The 17,500-nt window shown below is 43.6% G+C and overlaps 1 protein-coding gene across 6 annotated transcripts in view; it reads right to left on the reverse strand.

The window, feature by feature from the left end:
• Positions 1 to 15,330, reverse strand: part of Oxr1 (oxidation resistance 1) — a 366,376-nt gene extending 351,046 nt beyond the window's left edge. For 2 of the 6 annotated variants that reach the window (XM_075961077.1, XM_075961072.1), the window contains exon 1: positions 15,043 to 15,229. The gene's annotated coding sequence lies outside the window, so the exon portion shown is untranslated. The other 4 variants (XM_075961070.1, XM_075961075.1, XM_075961076.1 and 1 more) reach the window with 4 other exon arrangements.
• Positions 15,331 to 17,500: the final 2,170 nt, after the last annotated feature.

Consider the following 17,500-nt stretch of genomic DNA (forward strand, 5'->3'; position numbering starts at 1 on the left):
GCAACTAAAATTATCAAGGAATACATGAACAATTTTAGAAGCCCTTTTAAAAATATGAAATAGATATCAGTAAATTTTTATAATAGAAACTCAAGAAAGACAAAGGACAAAGACAAGTGGTTAGTATTCACTCAGATCAGAATCTCGAAGGAAGGAAGGAAGGAAGGAAGGAGGGAGGGAGGGAGGGAGGGAGGGAGGGAGGGAGGGAGGGAGGGAAGGAAGGAAGGAAGGAGGGAGAGAGGGAGGGAGGGAGGGAGGGAAGGAAGGAAGGAGGGAGGGAGGGAGGGAGGGAGGGAGGGAGGGAGGGAGGGAAGGAAGGAAGGAAGGAGGGAGAGAGGGAGGGAGGGAGGGAGGGAAGGAAGGAAGGAAGGAGGGAGAGAGGGAGGGAGGGAGGGAGGGAGGGAAGGAAGGAGGGAGAGAGGGAGGGAGGGAGGGAGGGAGGGAAGGAGGGAGGGAGGGAAGGAAGGAAGGAGGGAGAGAGGGAGGGAGGGAGGGAGGGAAGGAAGGAAGGAAGGAGGGAGAGAGGGAGGGAGGGAGGGAGGGAGGGAAGGAAGGAAGGAAGGAGGGAGAGAGGGAGGGAGGGAGGGAGGGAAGGAAGGAAGGAAGGAAGGAAGGAAGGAAGGAAGGAAGGAAGGAAGGAAGGAGGGAGAGAGGGAGGGAGGGACGGAGGGAGAGAGGGAGGGAGGGACGGAGGGAAGAGAACGTACTGCCAGTGCTGATGTCAGTTTTGCTCTACCCAGAAGTCAGTGCGTGCCTTTGATAACACACATGCATGGTGGGATGGGTACCATGTCTGCAATGTTTGAAGACAACGCCTTTGACATCAAACACTTATAAGACAGCCTGGACTTTATAATGCTAGTTATTCTCCTAGAAAGTAAATATAATAACTTGCGTGGCAATAGACAGAGTTAATCAGGCTGCTTTCTACGCTAAAACCCAAATTCCCTACCTCACCTAGAAGATTCTATGCTATCTGGAATTGGCTTACCCACTGCCATTCGGTCTCAATCCCATGTCTGTCCCTGCCACTCAGACCACTTTTCATTTTCTTGCTATACAATTCTATTTTCTTTTCCTTCTCCATTTCTTAATCCAAGCAGCCTTGGATCTACAGGGGCCTTCATTTCCACAGCACAATCATCAGCCCCTCATACTAGAACATTACATTAGTCAAGAAGGACAACTAATGACTCCCCCACATGCTACTTACACAAGGGTAGGGGTCATGAACGTGACTTTTAATATCTCAAAAGCACCTACTAAGTGCCTAGCTCATAACTGAATCCTAGATAATTGTGAGAAAGATGCTATGTGCATTTGGAGATGCTGGATAAAGGTCTGAAAAAAAGTCCCAAGTAGCATAAAACTTCTGTCTCCTGGTAGATAAATATATCTCTGCCAAAATGTATTTTGGTTTGGCAGATTTCACTATGACCTGCATTTCTGGTACAGAACAAGAAGGCCGCAATAAGAGCATATTCTAGCACTTGAGGAAATTCCTAGATAATTCTGAGGTTTAAAGGCCAGACCAAATCAATAATAAAAGTTACATAAAAAACAGATTTCACTCAAAAAGAGGCAAACCTTAAAGACTCCAAATATAAAGAAAGCTATCTGGTGATGCTTAGAAAGTCTATCATTAGAATAGACAGGGATATGACTGTGGATTTCAACCCATGGGAGAAACACCCTTCCCATTGCTCAGGGGCCTGGACCCCCAGGGCCGACTATCTCTGCTGGCATTAAGGTCAGTCGGGTGATTCTTTCAGACATGTTAGCCCTTAGAAACACTACATTTAAAAGTGAACACAGGAAAAAATAATAGAAATTGCAGCAAGTGGATATGTATTCACTAAGATCCAACCTAACGTTTAGGATGTATAAATTTTATCCAAATACAGATTTTATCCAAAACGGTGGGGGGGGGGGGATATCTTTGATATATGTGATTCAACATCCACATCAGTCTTACAGAGGGTCCCAGACACCTGAGAGACTAAAGACCTTTGTAACCCCTGTCTCTCTCTGCAGCATGGATTCCAGAATCTAGAGTCATCAATGTGGGATGGCAGGAAATCCTCACCCTAGATAGAGAAGATGGTAAGCAGCTCCTATATGTGAGCCCCATCCTTAGCAGTGCTGATCCCATTGAAGGACAATCTATAGAGAATCCATATATAAGCTGTGATTGCCCAGAACATGACCCTCTGCTTGAAAGTGCTGTGTGCCTTCTAGGAGTACTGCTTCCTACAGAATGGCACAGGGGAGCAGCAGATCATGCATGTGTGTGACCAGTTAAAACACTCAGTAGGTCTGGTTTTCTGCCCCACGCCATCTATATCAAAAGGAATTTACCAGGAGCCAAGGAAAGAGATTAGATTCTGTATCTTTTATTTTTTGAGGTTATAATATAATAATGTATTTCCTTTTTTTCCCTCTCTCCATACTCTCCTATAAAACCCTCCTGAATTTCCTTAAAATGCATGACCCCCTTTTTCCTTAGTTGTTTTTACACACATATGCATATATGTATGTTTCCTAAATATAACCTGTTCAGTCTGTATAATGTTTCTTGTATGCACATTCTCAAGCGAGTATTTGGTATTGAATAACAAATTTCTGCCCTTCCCTGAGGAGGACAATTTTCCCTAGTCTTAGTATTCTTTAGTTCCCCATAGTTCTTTGAGTAGGGTTGAGGCCATATGGTCTTTCTTCCATTCACTCTGGCATGTCTCTAGGAATTTATTAGAGCTTATAGTTTCTACACAGAATGTTTTATACAGAACTTGAACAGAAATTAATTTAAAAGAACAATTACACATATGTATATATGTTGCACAATATACATATCCCTCTGATACCTGAAATAAAAGGGTTTAAGAATAGTGTGACATGAAAAATAATTTCAACACTATGATGAGCATAAATGATTGTTGAGAATATCTGCAGACTACTGCATATGACATTTATTGGTAACAAAGTCATGCATATGCTAATACTGCTGTGTTTTATAAACCAGGATCCACATAGTGAAATGCTCAATTCTGCAAAGAGCTTTGTAAATAGTGAGAAAAACAGCATGTTCTCTACCCATGTCTACTTACTAACAGAATTCTACTTGTGCTTGGCAACTACAATGCAAAAGCTTCTGTCTGAGATGGATGTTTGCTTTATATCTTAAGGGACCTCTTACTTCAAATGATGTCCAATAAGATTTATGTAAGTTCAGAGTAGGTAAAGAGTTGCATACATGTTTACAGAAGCATTGAGCTTCTAAAATAGAAATTGCTAACATACAAGTACTTGGTATTTAACATATAACAGTAATAAGTCAGACCGTATCCAGATATTTTCCTTAGAACTATGGTTTCTCAGTACTGGCTTTGTATCCTGCCCTGATAATCCACCCTAAGCCAGTCCAGTTTTCACATAATGATCTGATATACGTCCAAGCCTTTCTATTTTCTGAAAGTCATGTCTCTGGACCCTGTGGTTCTACTCAGTGGCCACTGGTACAGAGATAAGCCCAGTAATATTCCTACATTCCTTTCCATTCCCAACTAACATTCTAGTGGAACACCACTGAAACATGCTTATTCATTGTTGAAACAATAAATGTCTTGGTTTCTCCTAGCAAGGGGCAGTAATGAACACAGCCAGCACAGACACTGGGGCTGGGTGTCTCTGGATCCAGCCTCAGTCTGAGGCCCTATAGTCCTAAGTCTTTCATTAGCTCTTGCTCATTCTTTCTATCCCTTCTTCCTCAGATAGCACACACATAAATTCTGAATTTGATTCATATCTTCACTCTGCACAGTCCAATAATCCAAAACTCAACCTTAGATTCCTCTTCCCAGGAATACATTGTATTGGCAAGTTGAGATAGAATATAAGGATGTATATTTGTTTAATGAATGTTCTTTGTTAAGAAGCTCACTAGGTCTAGACTGTAAGATGCAGAGGAGGGCACGGGGAACCAATATGGCTGATATCTTTGTCTTCTAGACATCTAGTGAGATAACACACTCAACGTTTGCTTGGGAGGTTTTATTTGGTGGTAGTCCATGTCTTTGTTTTTCCCTTCATATAAATTTACCATTGAAACAAGGTTCTGCATCCAGAATCTCCTTGGCCCACCTCCTCTCTTTGGATTCCATCTTGAAGGTAGAGACTCAAAGATGGTAAACAGAACTCATTTATCCCTGCCATGGGGTCCTACCCTTGCCAAGAGTTTCTTCATCTTTTCTTTCAATTCCATGAACTCCACCATAAGGATCTTATGAGTGCTTTTCTGTTTAAACTAACCATAATCTGTTTTCTATTTGGTTCACTTAAGTAATTTACAGATTATAATATTTCCTTTCTTTCCTCCCCCAAATAACATAAATGAGTGCCTCAAAATTTGTGCCTGTAGAGACTCAATAACGTATCCATTGTCATCTTAGCAAAGCTATGTGTTTTGATCCAAGGATTCTAAACCCAAAGCATTAAGCATGCCAAACTCCTTTAATTCTTGCCTCCATCAAGGATAACGAAAATAATTTATGAACTCCATTACCAAAGAAAAATTCTCACAATATTCCATGACAAGCATGATGTGTACCCAGTGCTGATGTGGGATTCCCCTCTGTATGTTGTGAATATGACTGGTTAATAAAGAAAACTGGCTTTGCATGATAGAATAGAGTAGAGCTAGGTGGGGAAAGCTTAACTGAATGCTGGTAGAAAGGAAGAAGAGTCAAAGAGAAGCTGTGGAGCTGCTGCTGGAGACAGACACACTGAAACTTTGCTGGTAGGCCAGGACCTTGTGGTGATGCACAGATTAATGGAGAGGGGTTAAATTAATATGTAAGAGTTAGAAAATAAGAAGTTAGAGCTAATGGGCCAAGCAGAGATTTAAATAATATAGTTTCTGTATCATTATTTCGGGATTCTGGGAATCAGGGAAATGAACAAGCAGCCTTCTTACAACATAGTGCTGGAATGTAAGACCCAATGTATAATGTAATGAATAATGTCATCCAAGTGATTTTTGTCTGATTTCCCTAGAAATCAATGACTGCCACTATTCAACTTTTATATTTTCCATTGGCATCTTCTTGACTTAAGTTCTAGATTTTCAAAAATAAAAATAGAATGCACTACAGTTAGCTCAGAATAGATAAGCTTTGAGATCAGCATTCAGTGACACGGATTCTTTCCCTGTTAGAGAGTCACTTCTCATTTCAGGTAACTAAAAACTAGATCCTCATCATTTAAATGGCTTCCTGCTTTCTCTGTTGAACAGTTCCCAATAGTATTTCTAATTTAAAAAATATGAAAGAACATGCTGGAAAGAGCATCACATTAAAATCTCACTTTAATTATATATTAGTTAATCCATTCTTTGGTTGAGGGGCAACTAGGTTGCTTTCAGGTTTGAGCTATACAAATTAATGCTGCTATGAACATAGTTGAGGAATTGTCTTTGTGGTATGGGTCTGTATCCTTTAGATATATGCCCAAGTGTGGGATTGCTGTGTCTTGGTGTAGATTGATTGCCATTTTTTTTTTTTGAGAAACTGCCATACTCAAACCAATGGAAGCTCGCTGACCCCAGAACTGACAGCTGAGGAGCCAGAATAAGATCGATCTAGGTCCTTTGAACAATGGTGACAGTTGTGTGGAATAGGTAGTTGGTGGGACCACTAGCAGTGGAACCAGTATCTACCCATAGTGCATTGGAGCCCATTGACTATGGAGGGATACCTTGCTCAGCTTAGATATAGGCGGATGACCTTGGTCTTGCCTCAAGAGATGCAATAGACTTTGTTGACTCCCCATGGGAGGCCTCACCTTCTCTGAGGAGTGGATGGGGGGTGGGGTGGGGTGGTGAGAAGTTGTAAGGAGTGGGAGGACAGGAGAGAGAGGGAACTGGGATTGGTATGTAAAATAAGATTTTTTTAAAAATAAAACAAAAACAAAACCAAACAAAAAATACAATAGTTATACAAAAATATTGCCAGGTAGTGGTGGCACATACCTCTAATTCCAGAACTCGGGAAGCAGAGGCAGGTGGATCTCTATGAGTTTAAGGTCAGTCTGGTCTACAGAGAGAGTTCCAGGACAGACAGAGAATACAAAGAAACCCTGTCTCAATAAATAAATAAATAAATAAATAGATGAATGAATGAATGAATGAATGAATAAATAAATAGCTAGCTTGAGCTTCATAAAAATTTAAGATTCCAAAATGATTTCACCAGGTAATAAATGCATTGTTGATTTCTGAAGTTTTCCAAATAAGAAATATGTACTTGTTTATTTACTTTTGTAGTGCTGGAGAGTGGAAATGATGCCTTATATAGGTGAGAGACACACATGCTAACACTGAGCTACATGCCTAGCCTAAGCAGTCTGTTACATATCTTTACATATCTCACCCCTCATTGTTGTAACCTCTGCTGGAAAAATCCAATGGGTACAATGACATACCCCAAGTAGGCCACCTTTGCAGCGGCCTAGTGGCCTCATCGCTAACTTTAAAAATGCAAAGAAATGTTATTTTACTATCTCATTTGGAAACACTTCAAAATAAGGCTACTATATATGACTAAATCATTTGGACAAATGAAAACAGAAGAACATATTTTTTATTTTACTAGGAGTCATTTATGATGGTCAGCCTTCTGCTGGATGTGTGACATGTACTTGTGACATCCTGTCAATGTGATCAATGCAAAGGGTTAAAAATAGATGAGAGGAAGACGCTTGAGTCCATTAATATATTAATTCAAAATGTTATACCATTTTATCTTAGAAAACAGCAGCAACTGACAAGCTTTTTTCTCTTCTTTACATACATAACAGACCCACTGGGAGGTGAGTTTTTTAAATGTATAAAGAAGACCTAACAGATTAACCTCGAGGGACATTAGTTAGCTGTACATACTTGTTCATACTCAGAAGTATTTAGTTCATGCATTGTGGTAACCTTATGTCTACTGCAATTTGGTGCACAGAAACAATGCTGAAGGCCAGGTGGGCCCAGGGTCAAGGGGGAGATTATTGTGCTGGCTCATAGTTTACATAATGACTTCATCCCCTGACTCTTATCAAGAAACGGTGAAGTGAAGCTAGCAAGTGTCTCATGAAAGAAAGGTACTAGCCTATTTGCTTAATACGTCTATATTTAGTGTTGTGCCCAACCACAGAGTCTACTGCTGTCTACTCAGGGAAGAGAAATGATGGCTCTCATTTCATTTATATCTTGAAACTCCAGAACAACACTAGAAATATACCATCATTAATGATGTGGGACTTGCTTTATTTCCATTGATGTGGGATGTCCTTCTGTATATGTTGCTTTTATTGATTGATGGATAAAGCTGTTTTGACCAATGGCTTAGCAGAGTAAAGCCAGGTGGGAAATCCAAACAGAAATAGATACATAGAGAGAGTAGGAGGAATCAAGGACACTCCATGTAGCTGTCAAAGGAGAGAGATGCCAGTACCTAGCCTGGTAAGTCACAGCCTCCTAATGATAACACAGATTAATAGAAATGGGCTGATTTAGGATGTAAGAGCTAGATAGAAAGACACCTAACCTGTTGGTCAAACAGTGTCTAATTAATATAGTTTTGTGTGATTAATTGGGTCTGGGTGACTGGAAAAGTAAGCACGGTCTCTGCCTATAAAATGGTGCCCAGTGTGGGGCTAACCCACATGGCCAGTCCAGTCTGTAGGGTGAAGATGAATTCCCCAGTGTTACAGAAGAACTTTGGGTGACTGTCCAGGCAGCAATATGTCTCTATCAATTCTAGAACTTTGGAAGTTGCTTATAATGCACTTCCTGTTTACTTAGGTAATATTATATATTTCTGGGGTCTTTGAAGAGTTGACGACAGATAGTTATAGCTATAGTTTTCCTTAGTTATGATAAAAGATAAATTAGATATGAAACCTTCCAAATACAAACAGATTAAATACTGTAAGTGTAATTCTTGCTTTATACTTGCTTTGTTATATGTATTTTTTTATGTTAAAGTTAAAACCTTACTTTTTATTTAGACAGAAAAGGGAAGATGATGTGGGATGTCATTCTATATATATGTTGCTTTTATTGGTTGATGAATAAAGCTGTTTAAGTCAATGGCTTAGCAGAGTAAAAACAGGTGAGATATCTGAACAGACATATAGAGAGAGTAGGCAAAACAGGGAGATGCCATGTAGCTATAGAAGGAGACAGACACCAGAACCTTACTAATAGGCCACAGCCTCATGGTGATAACAAAGATTGATATAAATGGGTTAATTTAAGATGTAAGAGCTAGCTAGAAAGGCACCTAAGCTATTGGCTAAACAATGCTACAATTAATAAAGTTTTTGTGTGATTATCTGTGTTTGGGCAGTCGGAAAAGCAAGCTCAGTCTTTGCCTACATTTAATATAGCTAAATCCACTAAAATATAGTAGAACTTCCTATATTTTAATCATGACCAAGGAAGTGAATACACAATTCCAACAGGATAGCTCTAACAAATCTGCATCTTTAAAACCTGCACAATGCACGGACACTGAACAAGTTCTTTTCTTTTATTATTATTATTATTATTAGTTGTTGTTGTTGTTGCAGTTTTTGTTGTTACAGGGTTTCTCTGTGTAGCCCAGGCTGTCCTGGAACTCACTCTGTAAACCAGGCTAGTCTCAAACTCAGAGATCCACCTGCCTCTGCTTCCATGTGCTGGGATTAAAGCCCTGTGCCACCACTGCCTGGTGCCACTGAATCAATTTTTAAAGCACTATAACCACAATCAAGTATAGTTAGTCTTTATTCTTCAAATAAAAATACCCTAACTAAATATTATCCACAGTTGCACATTTGTTTTGAGGTATCATTACCTAAAGCACCATATTCATCGCAAAGAAGATGAAACAAGAAGGCCCTTGGTCATTTTGATCATCAACTCTAACACTGTTACCAAGTCCACAGAGTGAAAAATATAACCATTTCTCACTAAAAGATGAGGAGGCTGAAGTTCCATGAAGAATAACACTTACCCCAAGTCAAACTGATAAAGACTTCCAGGTTTTAATTTGCGAGGAGGCTCTAGACCAACCTCAGCCCTGCACTTCCGTCCCTGGAAATGGGTAGGTAATATTCTTGTTCATCCATTATTCTGATCACAACACAGTTGTTCACGTCAAAATTGCTGAAATCGGGCTTCACAGCCCAGGAGGCAGAGTTCTGTGGATTTTTTAGCAAGTGATGGTTCAGACAAATGTCAAGGGCATACACGTCCTTGCATAAAAGAGGCTGCTGTCAACAACATCCACTGTGCTCTCAGTGATAAATAGGGCAGGCTTTTTACCTCTTTAAAAGGCCAGAGGAACTCTAAGTCCCAAACTTAGAAGGCAGTCTGAGAGCACACAAAACCACACTCTGGATATTCTGACGATAGTAAAGACACAGCCCAGTGAAGGGTGAAGGCCTAGGAAGGTGGGTCAGCCTTCTAGCTCCTTGTAATGAATAAGCACTTACAAGGGTAAAAGTCTTCCACAACTAAAGGTTCATTTTTCATAAGTGGTTACCCATCAGCCTTAGCAATGGTAAACTCAAGTGGAATTAAAAACAGAAACTCTCTTCCCCTTTGCTACAGCACTAACTTCAAAATCTGGTTGGTGATGTTCTTCTATTTACCAAGGGCAACACGCACTGCTTGAAAACCTCCCCACCTCTCATGCTACCCCCCTTGCAGCTGGGGCAATGATTGACAGGCCAGTAGGCCCCATGATTGCTTCCACAGGCAAAGGGGTTGCCCTCCTATCTCATTGCCTCTTGAAAACTACATCCAACCTATTGTGAGGATTTTAAATGCAGATATTATCTATGGGTTAGTTCCAAAATAGAAGAAAAGAGTGCCCGGTTTCCAGTCATTTGGTCATTCCAAAGAGTACATCAGAATGCCGCGTACTTTAAAATATATGCTTCAGAACTTGTACTGCAAGCGTCACAGGACAGAACTGACTTGAAATTCTGCTTTCTTTTAACAAATATTACCTGCTGTGTTCTGGTTGTACAAACTCTACACAGACAGGCATGATCGAGTCAACAAGTGTCTGTGCGAGAAAGACATCTCTCCTCACTCAGATGTCAAACAAAATCAACAACCATTTTCCACAGAAAGGAAGAGCAGACGAGGACTGACCCCTCTCACCTCAAATTTCACTCTCTCCTACTGACTCTTCAACCCACGAAAATCCATAGCTTCTCCTTAACAGTTTCTCTAGCTTTCTATGTCTTACAGACTCTTCTGAAGCCTCTTTAAAAAAATCATTATGTATCTCTACAACTGATCCATACTTAAAAATGAGTTAGTTTTGTGTTTCTTTTCATAAATACATTTTGTGACATGCATAAACATAGTATCCTGAACAGACTTGCTTTTATAAACTGGAAATAGTGCACAAGGCAGAGGCCATTGCAAACCCAAAGACCTCAAGTCATAGACAAAATCTACTGTTGTCAAATCTCAAAAGCTTTGAGTTCTATTAATACATATGATTCTCTTTGGTTCATACTGTAGCTCCCACCATTTCATACCATAGGTTCCTGGATGAGCCTGGGGTGGATCTCACTGGTTGCATTTTCCTCGGCTGTTTCTCTTGGGAAAGAAGTATCCTTTGCAATACCAAGATCGTGCAATTCATCCAATTAACCCAGTAGCAACACCAGCAAGGAAATGAAGGTTAGCTTTGTGGAAAACAAAACAGGGCTTTCCCAAAAACTGTTTTCCAAGAGACAAAACTGTGTTCCACAAGGGGAGAGGTAAGAGCTTTCAGTTTGTACACACAGGAGAAAGGGAGCGGCTACCAAGGACTCCAAGGGCTTGGTAGGTGCCTGGAGTCTCTGCTCCACAGAAATCCCTCAGGGATGTTAAAGGTTGAGCGTGCAAGGCTATTAGAACCAGAGAGGAAGGCAGCAGCTCTAATGATGACTCCTTCATCTAAATGAAACCAACAAACGATAAATAGAGGTGAGAGAGTGAAGCCAGGAAGGCAACTGGAACCTTGGGCAAACCTGTACTTTCTCTGGTATTTTCCTCCGCAAGATAGCAATGAAGCTCTTACCTACTAAACATTCTCGGGTCCTGCATGCAGGCTATGAGGAAACAGCACCAGATCTCATTTCACTAATGGGCACCAGCTATTGTTCTGCTTTTCTGGGGAACGCATTGTGCTAGTGACTAGAGAAGCTTGTAGTCCCATTCTGTTGATTTCAATATGGAAACTAAATACAGGAAAAGTATCTGCATCTCCTACCTTTCTGTGTAGATAGCAGAATGCTAAGATGCTAAAGTTTCTCCTTGAAACAGTTCATGGGCCTTCACTTAACATTCTTTCCTCTGATTCTGTTTACTTACTCACTAGAGGAAAAATGTACTGATTGTTATTTTAAGTGAACTTCAATTTACAAATGAACATTTTCTTTGTTAAAAGGCAACATAGTGAACATAGGGAACATGGTGACTAAGCACAAGCAGTGCAGTGAATCACACTGCACAAGAGTTCTATAATCATAAAAACTGTTTGCTCAATTCACATTGCAAATGCTTTAAGGAATCCCGAGTTTACATTTTTTATTATTTTTTTAATATTCATTTTATGTGTTTTCATGTTTAGCTGCCGGTATATGCACCACAAGTATGCTTGGTGCCCAATGTGGCCACAGGAGGGCAGCAGATCCTTGGGAAGTGGAGTTCTATGTGGTCGTGGGCCTCCTGTGAGAGCAGAGAACCAAACCCATCTCCTCTGTGAGAGTGATGATGCTCTTAACCTCTGAGCCATCTCTTCGACCCTATAAGACTTTTCCTAAAAGCTGAGATGAACTTCTGCTAATATGTAGACTTCATTTCTTTAAAACAAATGTTTGGGACTATGGGACCATTTTGCAATGACATCTCTGCAAATTAATGTTTGTTATTGAGATGCACTTCTGATCTCAAGACCTAAATCAATTTCCTTACTTATTTGTGTGTATTCCAGGCATGCCATGTGGTCATTTTTAAAGGGACCATTCATAATCCAAGGAATGCCATAGTTTCTAAGCTACTGGCATCCAGGATCATACAACTGTGGGGACTGTCTACTTCATCATCCAATGTGACTAGCAGTTCCTATCGTCACCTGTGAAATGCCCATCACACTCGCTCCCAAGATTGATAAATGCCAAGACTGTCTCCACATTGCTAGGTTGCCTCTGGGGAAGGCCCGCAGCTGAGGAAAACTGTTCTAAGGACCTATCAATCATATCCATCCTTGGGTGAGACAAAGTGATTTCTCTTCTGCTTTGACTGACATTTGTTTTATTCTCAGGGAGACATCACACCTTTTTCTTTTTTTAATGTCTTTAACTTAGGGCAGCAGACCTCACTGTTTGCTGAAGCTTAGCTAGGCTTAAGGGCAGATCCTCCAGGAGAATTGTCAAGTAAGGCTTTGACTTCAGAACTCTGGAAATGAGAAAGCAGCCAGAGGGCACATACCTTCTTTGGATTCAAAGTGCAAGGTGTGGGGAGGAGGGGTCTTCTCATTTCACGCTAAATTTAGAGTTAAATAAACAAACCCTTCACCTCTCTTCACCTTCACACTCACGAGATCTTTGGACTTCTGTCTTTATCTCTATTGAAAACCCACATCCAACCTTCCCTCCCTCCTCCTTGATGCCCCCTGCAAACCACCACCAAGTCAACGCAGGCAAACATACAGTTGTGTTTTGTTAGAACTACATTCTGAAGGGAAAGAAAAAGGAGCCGGCTGCTGAAGAATCTCTTATGGTACCTTCCCATGCTCTACGCAACCAGTTAGAAACTAAGCAACAGAAGCAAATGATGATGGCATCACCTTTCTGATTCAAATTTCCCACCTCGCAGGTCTCTAGAAAAATAGACATGTTTTCACACAGTGACCCCACGTCCAAGCCAGCCAATTAAGTAACATGGCACACCCTGGCCACTAGGCGAGACCTGTCTTCTGGATTCTGTCACTCTAGACATCAGGCAAGACTGGGCAAAAAAAAAAAAAAAAAAAAACGCAAAAACAAAACAAAACTCATTCCATTCCTCAACACCTTGAGCTCTTGCTTCTCTTTATCTGAACACCCCCCCCAACACACACACACACACACACACACACACACACACACACACACACACACCATTTAATCTGCTGAAAATATGGGTCACGACACACAATCTCCGAGACCCAGTCTGGGAAGCAGCAGCCTGAGACCAAAGCTGGAAGCCCCTCTCCCTCCACAGATGGCCCAGGCTTCCAGCATCATCTTCAGCTTTATTTCCGGTTCTAGCACTGCAGCTTTCAAACGTACCCACCCGCAAACATGGGCAGCTGGGCAGCACTTGAGAAGACAAGACATGGTTGTGGTGACACATCTCTTCATCCCCATTTCAGGAAGATCCTTCTTGATTCATTTAGCTTTGCTGATCAAATGGGCATTTTTTTTTTGGCAGCAGAATTTTGGACTGTCTATTGAACTAACCTAGTCTTCTCCTTCTTAAGTAATCTATTTACATGCCTGGAACTGAGAGGAGGTTCCCCCTTCAGAAATAGGTAAGTCATGCTCACTGCTCTCACCCCCCCATGCCCCTCCCAGTCTGTTAGAAGCTACACGCTTGCTGACTGTATCCACAGATGTCATCATCATCCTGATACCTGCAAGGGACGCAGGGAGAACCATGGACCCCAAATTCTCTAGGAAGGCCCGGTGGTTCCAGAGCCTCTCTGACATCACACACTGCTAGGATTCCTTCCCTGAGTAGGTGATGGAAGCAGCCCTGGCTGAGATGCATCCTCCAAGCATAGAAATAGGAAACATGAGCAGCATCAGGTTTCGTAAAAGGTGACCAGGAAAAGGCTATGGAAGTGCATCCCTGGTCTAGGAAGGAAAGGAAGCAGAAGAGACTCCGGGAAGCACGTTTCCCTGAATCCTGTCCTGAGCCACCTCCGGGAGTCCTGGATCTCACTGTCGTGGAGACAGACTACAGCAACACTGACGACCCCTGACTGGCAACATGCACCTACAAATAAATGCTGCGTGTTGCATGCTGCAGACTTCTGCCTGACTTCCCAGCCCCAAACACACATTCCCCCCAAACCCTTATGAGACGAGGGATTCCCATGGCCTAGAACACCACTCCCCCTCTTTGTGATGCACAAATTCAGACCCACATTGCTTAAAATGAACCCGGATTTCAGGTGAGGGAAGCACTGGTGGCCCCCCTAAAGTGAATACCTTCCCCACTGCTTCATCTCTGTCTACATCCACCAGGGAGCCCAGGCGCCTCCAAACCAAGTAGGAGATGGAGGAGGGCTGCAAGGGAACCTCTGAGAGCCGCTTCTAAACACTATCAAGGGGACTTCACTCAAGGGATAGTCTCCAATCCTTTCCCCCGGTTTGCAGACCTATCAGCAGCCCCCTGCTTCGCATGATTCCTGCCTCGCTCCCTCCTCAAGTCCCCCCAAATCCCTCATCACCTTTCCAGTCCCCCCCCCTTTCCAGGCCACTTTCTGCACTCGCCGGTTCTCAACATGTTGCCTCACACACTCCCCTGGGAGGCTTGAATCAAACCTGCCTCTCCCCATCATCTCTATCTAAGATTGCTCTGACTCCCCAAATCAATCAAGTCCATCCTCCCATCAAGTGCCCACTGAGCCCTTCCACTGGTGTCCTTTGCTCTCGTACAAATCCGCTTTTCACACGCCCCACTTTTCATCTATCTTCCCTTCTGTCATCCTAGTTCAGGACACACTGGCCTTCTATTCTGCTCTCTGAACCTCTCCCCATTCCGGGGACACCCACTTTTCCTTTTTGACTGTTCCCCGGCAGGTTCCTGCGCCCCAAATCTTCCCTTCCTCATCCAGCACTGGTTCGGCTCCTGGCCTGTGGGGGTCCCTTCCCTCACCTGCGGTCCTTCCTTCCTTCATTCCCGAATGCCCCCCACCTGACACCTGAGCCACTCAGCCCTCAGGGTCTGCTCACCGTCACCTTTGCTAGAGCATCCATGTAACCCAGAGCTCACAACCTGCCCAGCGACTGGGAGAAGCGCCGGGCACCGGAGGCAGAAGGCTGCCCGTTCTCGCTCTCCAGGTGTCCAGGCTCTCCTCAGGCTCGCCAGCCCGGGCTGCTCCCGGCGCCCAGCCCTCACCCCGGCGCCCAGCAGCCGCACAAACTTACTTGCGGGTCGGCGGGAGGGGGCTTGCAGCGAGCGGTGCGAGCCCCGCAGCGGCGAGTGCGCCCCTCTCGGCAGGGCCGGGCGGCGCTGGCACTGCGCTCCCGCGGCCGCGCGCGGACTGCGCTCAGCCTGACGCAGCCGGGCTCTGCCCCCGCCGTCGCCACCGGGGCCGCCGAGCGCTTGCAGACATGCTCAGTTTCCGGACCTGCCCGCGTGGAAGCTACCAAGAACCAGCCGCGGCGGGGGAGGCGGCGCCGAGCTGCAGAGCGGCGGCCGCGAGCTGGAGGCGACCACGCCGGCGGCCCCGGGAAGAGGGGGGCGAGGCGCTGCTAAAAATAGCTCCTGCGGAAGGAAGCCACCCGCTGCCAGCGCACCCCCTCGCCGCGCGTCCCCGCCGCGAGCTCTCGGGCTCCGGGAGCTGGCGTCCTACTGTGTCCCGAGAACAGACACCTGCCGGTGTAGCCAGAGCCCAGTCTCAGCCCCAAGCTGCCGGGTATGGCACCCCCCAACCTAGAGCAGCCCAGCAGCCAGAGACACTGAGGGAAAATGCTCTATAATCCTGAAGAGGCTCCTCCGCTGCTGACTTGCAGAGAGGAGGAAAAAGTTTTTATGTTGATTTTTATTGCAATTAGAACGAAAAATGAGGGAAGGCGGATAAAATACAAAGACCTGAACAAGGGGTGACATTGGGATAGCGGGTTGAAAGGGGGTCTGGGAACGCCAGAGTTGGCTGAGCTTTTCCCTGACTTCTATTTCCGCAAGATTTTACATAATTGGTTGACACTCACCCTGACCTTGAAGGTACTGTTCCCGTTGCTTGAACTGTAATTTACTTTCCCTGCCTTCTGGCTTCTACTTCCATGGCTCCCACCCTTCCAACTCTGCACATCCTGAGAAAGGGGTGGGGTGGGGGGGCAAAGTAAAACTGGGGAGACTGGAATCCGGCCTTTGTATCAAGTCTGTCCCTTTGCCAGGATGTGCCCCCTGTTTTCTAGGCATCAAACCGGTAGGCAAATCAGCCCAAGGGCCTCTCTAAACCACCTTACCCGCAAGGGAGCTACTTCCCACTATTAATCTCCACTCTATCCCTCCTCAGTTCCTGACAATTGTTATCTCTTCCTTTTAAAGTGAAATGTCTATCTCTCTGTAAAACGAAAGCAGAACAGGGAGGGACTGTGGAACGATAGGAGCCAGTAGGAAAGGAGATGAATTGGGCAAAATACAGTGGTACAAGCATGCCATAATAAAACCCATCATTTTATAAACAAAAATTAATATAATTTTTTAAAAAAATTAAGAATGAAATGTTCCAATGTTTCCTGGGCCAAGTTACAGTTTCATGTTTTTTCTCTCACAAACGGCAAGTTATATTCATTACTTAGGAATTCATTGCTTATGCTTGACAGGGGAAGACATTGAAGCCCAGAGGCAACTCTTGCCCAAAATAATACCCAGTTTAAGCTAGAATCTGCGGGACAAGAAATTACCCAAATTTAAATATCACCTATTATTTCCTGAAATCAATAGCTGCATTGGGATTAAGGGATCAGAAAATTTATGAGCCGTTTTCAGTGCAGCTGATTATGAATTTTGAAATATCGTTTGCGCTAGATTTTGTGTTCTCTTGAAAGTGACTGTTTCATCTCTGTCCACCCAGAAAGAGGTACGAAAGACTTCTGGGATCATGCATTGTCGAGGGCTGTGCTCCACTGAGCGATCACAGTGGGCTGAATTTGCCACTGTCAGACATTAGTGAAGTCAGCTAGCAGCAACGTCAGACAGATAAGCGTTTCCACACCAGCCTACCAGTGTATGTCTGTGAGGGCCAAGGCACGCTCCTGAATTGGACCCCTGCATCTCCAGTCACAATCCAGTTTTATCTTTAACTTTCTTTCCCCTGAAGCTGCCAACAAAACTGACCCAGCCTATTCTGTCGTGAGTGAAATAGGATGAGGACAATGTGTACGTGGCTGGCATCCCGCTTCTGCTTCTCACCAGTCACTCTTGGGGTGATGGGATCTTGGCATTTTTATGGCACTGTGTGCATATTATGGTTAGTGACTAAAGAGGGCAGCCCTCCACTTTAAAATCCTTTCAGTTGCTACATAAATGTATAGTTCCGATTACACTGCACTCAAGACTTGCAGAGCCAAGTGACCACAACTTAATGGTCACTAGCATAGGTCAATTAAGAAAATGTACGCATTGGTTCACAAAGCTCGGAGGCACGGAGATGGGAGAGCTTCCCTCCTGCCTGACTATGTCAGAGAA

The sequence above is a fragment of the Microtus pennsylvanicus genome, chromosome 2 (assembly GCF_037038515.1).
Source record: "Microtus pennsylvanicus isolate mMicPen1 chromosome 2, mMicPen1.hap1, whole genome shotgun sequence".
Classification (NCBI taxonomy): domain Eukaryota; kingdom Metazoa; phylum Chordata; class Mammalia; order Rodentia; family Cricetidae; genus Microtus; species Microtus pennsylvanicus.